Source organism: Pseudochaenichthys georgianus, chromosome 21 (assembly GCF_902827115.2).
Source record: "Pseudochaenichthys georgianus chromosome 21, fPseGeo1.2, whole genome shotgun sequence".
In the NCBI taxonomy this organism is placed as follows: domain Eukaryota; kingdom Metazoa; phylum Chordata; class Actinopteri; order Perciformes; family Channichthyidae; genus Pseudochaenichthys; species Pseudochaenichthys georgianus.
In genome coordinates this window covers 7745703-7753186 of record NC_047523.1, presented here as the reverse complement: position 1 = coordinate 7753186, position 7484 = coordinate 7745703, and positions in this window count along the sequence as shown.

Sequence of the window (7484 nt, the reverse complement as noted above, 5' to 3'; positions counted from 1 at the left end):
GCCACACGGTCATTCCCTGAAAGTCATCATGTTGTCTAACCATGCTGAGGCTGAGGATCCACAGAGAGAGGATTTACTGCAGTGGACGACCACTAGAAGGCACTGTTAGCAATGATAAGCTGCAGAAGAGCTGACTCACATGTCCTCTTTGCATACTTAGGAACACACACTAACTGATATATTAGGAACACACACTAACTGATATACGAAGGACACATTCCGAGGTGAAAAACGTTTGCAGATCTTCTACTTAAGTAAAAAAAAAAAGTACCAGTGTAGAGATACTCAATTACAAGTAAAAGTCCTGCATTCAAAATGTTACTCAAGTACAAGTATTAGCATCAACATTTAATTCTAGTACCACAAATATTTATTTTACAGATTGGCCCATTTCAGAATAATATATATGATATGTTTTATAATGATTGATCATTAAAGTGTTATCAAAGCTGGTAAAGGTGCAGCTAGTTTTAATGATTTTGTATACTGCAGGGCAGAATATTTTCCGTCTATGACGGATATTTTTTAACAATGACGGAAAAATCTGAAAGCAGTCCATCATTTTGACGGATTAGAACAAACTCAGAACAGCGCCAAAGCTTCCCCGCAGCGAGGCTCCGGTGTTATGCATGCCCGCCAAAAAGGAAATGATATTGTTTCCAAACCTAACTTTGCCGTACAAATCATTGATATGTCGCTAACAGTTCATGAGCGTTCTCTCTCTCTCCCCCCAGAAATAATGCTTGAAGTGGTTGGGAACATAATGTGGCATTTAATCACGGCAGCGTTTAGCTGAGTTTCTCCCGGTAGAAAACTCTCTTGGCATTGGAAAGCTGCGTGACGCTAGCAGCAACAGCCGTTCCATTTAAAGCTACGGTCACAGAATCAGCCTGTTTGGAACAGGGCTGTAAAAGAGGGGTATGAGCAGCATGAGGCATGGCTACAATGGGTGATCTGTTTGCTATTTTAAGCAAAAAACTTCACAGACATGTTTTGTATAGGTATGGCCCTACAATATATTTTTCAAATATAGCATGATAGGTCCACTTTAAAGCACAAGATCTGAGTACTTCTTACAGCTCTGAGTAAATGATAGCGGTAATAGCATAATATAGCACTGTGTTGATTTTGTCTAAAAATAGAGCTTCTTGAAGGATTTTATTCCAAAGAATGTTCTCTTTGGAATTAGTGAGTGGATAATTACACACTGTCACTTTCATGAAATGTAATTCACATGGGCGTTTTTTAATTTCTTTGGAGTTACTTGCAGAAATGTGATTTGTTTTCACCACAATTTTAATATGGCACATGTTGAGCGGTTCCGTTACACCATGATTGTTTAAAACTCGGTTTGCAGAGGATGTCGAAGCGGTTCCATAACCACCATTTACATATCTGGACTGTCTTTTTTTCCAAGTCTTTTCCTTTTGGTTTCCCTTGCATGCCTTCATCACTTCCCATATTTTGCATTCAGCCATTAACATCTGGAGAGGACACTCTTTTTTCACACTAAAGGGGACAGATCCTGAGAAAAAAAACGAGGTCACGAATGAATCCAGCAGCCGCAGAGAGTGCCCTGAGTGATGTTTAAACTCCAGGCCGAAATGACTTGTGGTGAGTCAGTGTTCCCTCCAAAACCAACAGGAGCGACATAACCCAGCGACAACGAAACTAAGACGTAAAGCCGAGCTACTTTGGCCGAACTTGGGCAGCGATAATGAATGGGATTAAGGCGTTAAAGCAGCGTGGATTAATGGTGCATCCTCTAGCTGGGCATGAGACGGTGGATGAGGATGACAAATTACAAGGAAACTATCCACCCGGTTCAAGCTCCAGTTGAGGATGAACAGTACTCATCGTGTAGTCACTCACTTCGAGGACACAGTGTTATTTTCCTGTCTCTTCTCTTTATTTGCACAATGAGACATCTTAATTCCCCAAGAATCTGTGCACGCATTAATCCATCCGCCCATCCCTCGGTTTTATTCTGTCATCATAGGAAAAGTGCAAATTATTGATGATTAAATGATGATAAAATTACTAATGAGAGTGATGAGGAGAGAAATATTTGTGAATGAATCACAGTGGAGGGGATTTATGATTGAACTTCCCCCATGCTTAATTAGTTACATCATAATGTTATGGCGCATTTCCATTGCAGGGCCTCACTCGGTTTAGTAAGTAGTTAGGCGTAGTTAGGCCAGGCTCACTTTATGCTGCGTTTCCATTACAGTTTAGTAGCTGGGGCAGTAACTATAGTAACGCAGTGTAGGCGGAGCCGTGACGTCATCTACAATGCAACCACAGAAAAACAACATCAGCCGTTAGCTGCTAGCTCCAACACAGCAAACTCTTACTTGTTCTTGTCTAGATGAAAACCCTCAATTTACGAAACTCTTGCTATGTTGGTAAAAGTTGAGCATTGGCATCAAACGGTCAATTAATAAGTTGTGGGGGAAACGAGTCTCACAAGTGTTACCATTTAGACTAACTTTCAATCTTGCAACATTATAAGATAAATAAAACATAATAAGATATGGTACACTTTATTGATCCCAATTTGGGAATTACTTCCGTCACAGCAAGATGTAAACAAGGCATTACACACAATGTGAAAATGAAAAAAAGTACGAAAAAACCGACATTAACATAACCTCTAAACATCTCAAAATATAAAATAAAACAGTGTCAAATATATACATATTGACAGTGAAAGATATACTTCTGAATACTATCTACGCTATGAAGGGCCAATCTAACAATAAGAAGGATACTGTAATATTAACATTGAGTGTGCAAGAAATAGCCGACTAAATGACATATCAATGTACAAGGTATAGTGTGAAGACAATGGACACATTATAGTTTTTGGGCACTTTACTCCCTGCATTGAAACTTGTGAGGACCAAAAGACAACATAAAACCTTTGTGGCTCAGCTTTCTGACCCGCAACATATTTGAGATGCCAAACCCGAGAGACTGTTTACAAAATACTCTTATTTATGATAACATTTAAATCAAACTAAATCAAAACTATGCAAGCCTGGAGGACTGGCCAAAAAGATAAGGGAAGCCTGGGCCAGCCAAACAAGGGGGAGTTAAGGTCCTTACACACCGAGCCAATTTTCGGCGTCGATAGATGTAGGGCCGTCAATGAGCGTCGTGTCGCCCTACTCAGATTGGTGTGTACTGCACCGTTGTGTCTTTTTGGCCGTGCCGACACCTTCCGCCGCCGGGTCGTTGGCCAAAGAAATTGATTGGCTGTTCAGCTAGCGAATCAGTGCATGAGAAGCGAAACGGAAGTGAGGGACTCAAACAAACTATTAAGAAGGCAAATCTGAGATTTCATTTGACTCCAGCTCTCGACACAGGTTCGGGAAAGCCCCATGAGCTTCTCGCTGTAGAGTGAAAATGGAACGCACGACGCACGTGCTATTTGTTGTTTGTTCATATCACGCAGTCTGTCTTCCGGTTGTTGCTTCTTTTGAATGACGAATACACACTACCATCGCCTGCTGGTAAGGAGAGTTATTGCCACTCACGCATGCGCAGTTCGTACGTGCAACTTGGCCGTTGGCTGAAGTCTTTGCGGTGTGTTCCAGTGCGAAATATGGCCAAGACGCAGGAGACGTGAGGCGACGTTCCGTCGGGACGTGTTCTTTGGTGTTCTTTGGTGTCAGTTTGGTGTGTAAGGAGCAGAGATGGGGTCGTTACTTTAAAAAAAAGTAATATATTACACTACTTCGTTACTCTCTACATAAAGTAACTCGTTACTTTACTCGCAGGCCAGCCCGCCCCTCCCTGCAGGCAGATCACGCAGACTGCTAAAGTTTCAAATGTTCTCTTTAGTTCAGTTTCCATTGTCGCATAAGACTGATCCAGATCCTGAATGTTTTCCTATCTGACCATGGCTGTCCTCTGTCTCCTGCTATCTGTATATTTTGCGCAGTCTATCTCTGCTCACGCTGTTGTGTCGGCGTGTTCTCCTGCGTGTTGGTCACTGGAACCAGACACCGCAAAGACTTCAGCCGAGCACGTACGAACTGCGCATGCGTGAGTGGCAATAACTCTCCTTACCAGCAGGCGGCGGTAGTGTGTATTCGTCATTCAAAACAGGCAACAACCGGAAAACAGAGAAGAAGAACAGACTACGTGATATAAACAAACAACAAATAGCTGTGCGTTAGCTTCACCTTAGCATGTGTTCTTTGCAGGTGTTTGTTGAGGTTTGATTATGACTGATTTTAGTAAGTAACGAAGTAACGCGTGTCGGGGCAATGTTAGTGAGTAACTGTAGTGTGATTACTGAATTATAAAAGTAGCGCGTTACACTACTCCTACCGACAAAAGTAATATTATTACAGTAATGCGTTACTTTGTAACGTGTTACACCCAACTCTGCTAAGGAGCTTAAGAGCCAGAGCTCCCCCTGCGTAGACTAAACAGTTAAAACTAAACAACGTAACAAAGCTGTGAAAACTGGAATACCAGACCCTCCAGCCCCGAAAGAAGCAACAAAAACAAATAAGGGCAAACTAAACTACTAAAGAGCAGCCAACAGCACTAAATGTTGACATCAATTATTTACAAAATCGCAAACATATTATTGTAATTTTTAGGATACGCTGCTGTTTGTAATATAAAACTTGCTTGGTTTGGTTGAATACTCTGATTATAAGTAAGTAAGTAACACTTTATTTATATAGCACCCTTCTCAACACGGATGTACAAAGTGCTTTACAGTACAATTCACAGTACAACTATAAAATGTAGAATAAAAGGCATAAAACAACAGCAGGTAATACATAGGATAAAACACCAATGCACGACAGCTACTAACTCACCTCCTCCGACGACCCAAAGGCCTGTCTGAAGAGGTGGGTCTTTAACTGCCCCTTAAAAATCTATTTTGAGGCTTTTATTTCATGGGGGAGTTTGTTCCAAAGCCTTGGGGCCACCGCCTCAAAGGCACGGTCACCCTTGGTCTTTAGCCTGCTTCGGGGCACCCTTAGGAGGCCTTGCTCAGAGGAGCTCAGGGCCCGGGTTGTGCTGTGAGGGTCGATCAGGTCATTAATGTAGGCTGGGGCTTGGCCATGGACAGCTCTATATGTGAAGACCAATATTTTGAATTGGGTTCTGAGATCAGGGAGCCAGTGCAGGGCGGGTTAGGGTTAGATTGCTTGGTAAATGAATCCTTGAGAGTTGAGCAGCCATGTTAGTTGTCTCATGTTAACAAATATAGACCACAATTTATTAGGTAATACAACAGAAGTTTCGGATTTGTTTGTTTTTTGTGTGCATACAATTCTTCCAATTATGGGTTTTTCCAGAACGTCAGAGTGGACACAATCATGTTCAACTCTTTGTGAGGATATTGCTGATTCTAATTAGTTTTAGGCTTCGTAAAAATAATGAATCTAAACAAATTCAATACCCTCACCCTTTTCTTTTTTTGAGTATTATGTAGTGGTTTAATAGGTGCGTAATAAACAGGAAAATGTACAGGAAGTTCATCACTGCAGAAGTAAATTGCACCTCAGCCTTTACTTTTAGTTATGACATTTTCCCCTGAAATTACAGAAGAAGGAAAAGACTGTAAGGGCACTCTTTAAACTTCACCAAGGCCATTTCCATAAGTGAAAAATAGTGTGTGTATCCGCCCCGTGATTCGGATGTGCTCCAGAATGTAATGGGTTCTCCCTTGGCCCATGCTATACCCTACAAAAAAGGTTTATGGAATTCTGGCCGTAGTTTTTTCCATAATCCTGCTGACAAACAAACCACCGAAACAAAGACATAACGATCCTTTACAGAGGTAATAAAGGCAGCAGGCTGGTTGACCTGGATGTAAATACCTAAGCAGTTGTAATGTAAGGTATCTTCTGTTTTAAATGTTCCTAACCCTATACCCATTTTTATTTGGAAAGCTAATTGCCTCTATTTTGTGCATCTCTTATCATTTAAGGTACACAAGGCATACAGTCAGTATTGTTGGACACTATCTGTATATTGTTTAGCTAAATGCTAACAAGTATTGTTTGCACATTGCTTAGAGATCACATACAATGCTGGTTTTGTGGGTGTGTTGCATATTAAAGATGGCACTTAGTGCTACAAATTGTGTATGTCTGCGTGGGCATGAGTCTTATGTCCTTGCATTCCGCATAGATGGAAAATAACAAACACCAGAGAATGGGGCTTGTACATTTTCTTGTTCCACTTTGTCAAGTCGTCATTCTACATACACAAGAGGAGTGCGCGATACACAAACACTCCCAGGCACACAAACAGTGCCTTTCCCAAGGACACACACAGAAAGGTGTTGTGTATATCTGTTGAGACCAGACAGCATGGCTCCAGGAACGAACCTGTTAGCACTCCGCTGTCATTTAAACTGTGTGGAGTCATGTGCATGAGAAAGATACAAGAAAGTCTAAATGGGAGTGAGCAAGTAAAGAAAGGAAGGAAGAGATTTATATAATACACCAAGCTTATAAAGAGCTTTGAGTTAGAGAAATAATGGACGAGGTCGGTTTTATTCTGTAAATCAGTGGATGTATCTGCTGTATACAGAAAACCTAAAATCATTTCATTTATTTGGGGTTCAATGAAGCAATTTGAAATAGCATGCATGCCATTATAAGATTTAACAGTCTTTTATTCTCAGTCAGAAATAAAAACATTTACTTTTTGTGGTACGAATGTCCGCTGAACTGAGCTGTCTAAAAATCACTACAAGGAATGAGCCATTTACTTCTCCAATACCAAAGGATTCTGAATCAGCCTTGAAACATTACAAATCCACATTACTTGACAACAAATAATTTCATTATAAGCTGGAATGGTCAGTCTGTGGTTTTATCTGTATATGTGCTCAATAAAAGCAATTGCAATTCTGAAAAACAAGAAATTAATGTTGTGGTCATTTGGAAGCAAGCACAAAGTTTTGAATTCCCCAAATAGTGAGACTTGCTTCCACTTGGATTGCACCCACGTACAGTTGACAGTGTTGCTGTAGGCATTGTCAACAGCACGGTGAACTTTGTGGTGACGAGCGCCCTGCGGGTTTCCATTAACCGAGGTGATCCCGCGATCACCTCGATATGACCATGAGAAGACCTGCAGGATCTTGTAAGGTGAGGCGGAGCGGAGGCTTATCTGAGCGCTGCGATGGATACTCTGCAGATGAAGATAAGCTGGCCGCTAAGTGTAAAACCTTACACAAGTGCTGGTCTTTTTTATAGTCTATTAATGTATGGTTGGCTAAAGGCATTTCCAAAACAAAGCCCATTCAAACATGTGCATGAAACCGAAGAGATGAGCGGTGTGTGAGCAATGCACTATGGGATGGTTTTGCTTTGTGGCCTGGTCCCAGGCCAAACCCTTTAGCTTAAAATGGCTAACGTTGGGGTTTGTTAAAAGGTGATGTATTTGTGGTTTCTCCTCCCCGCTGTTTCACTCTTACAACGCCACAGATGATTTAC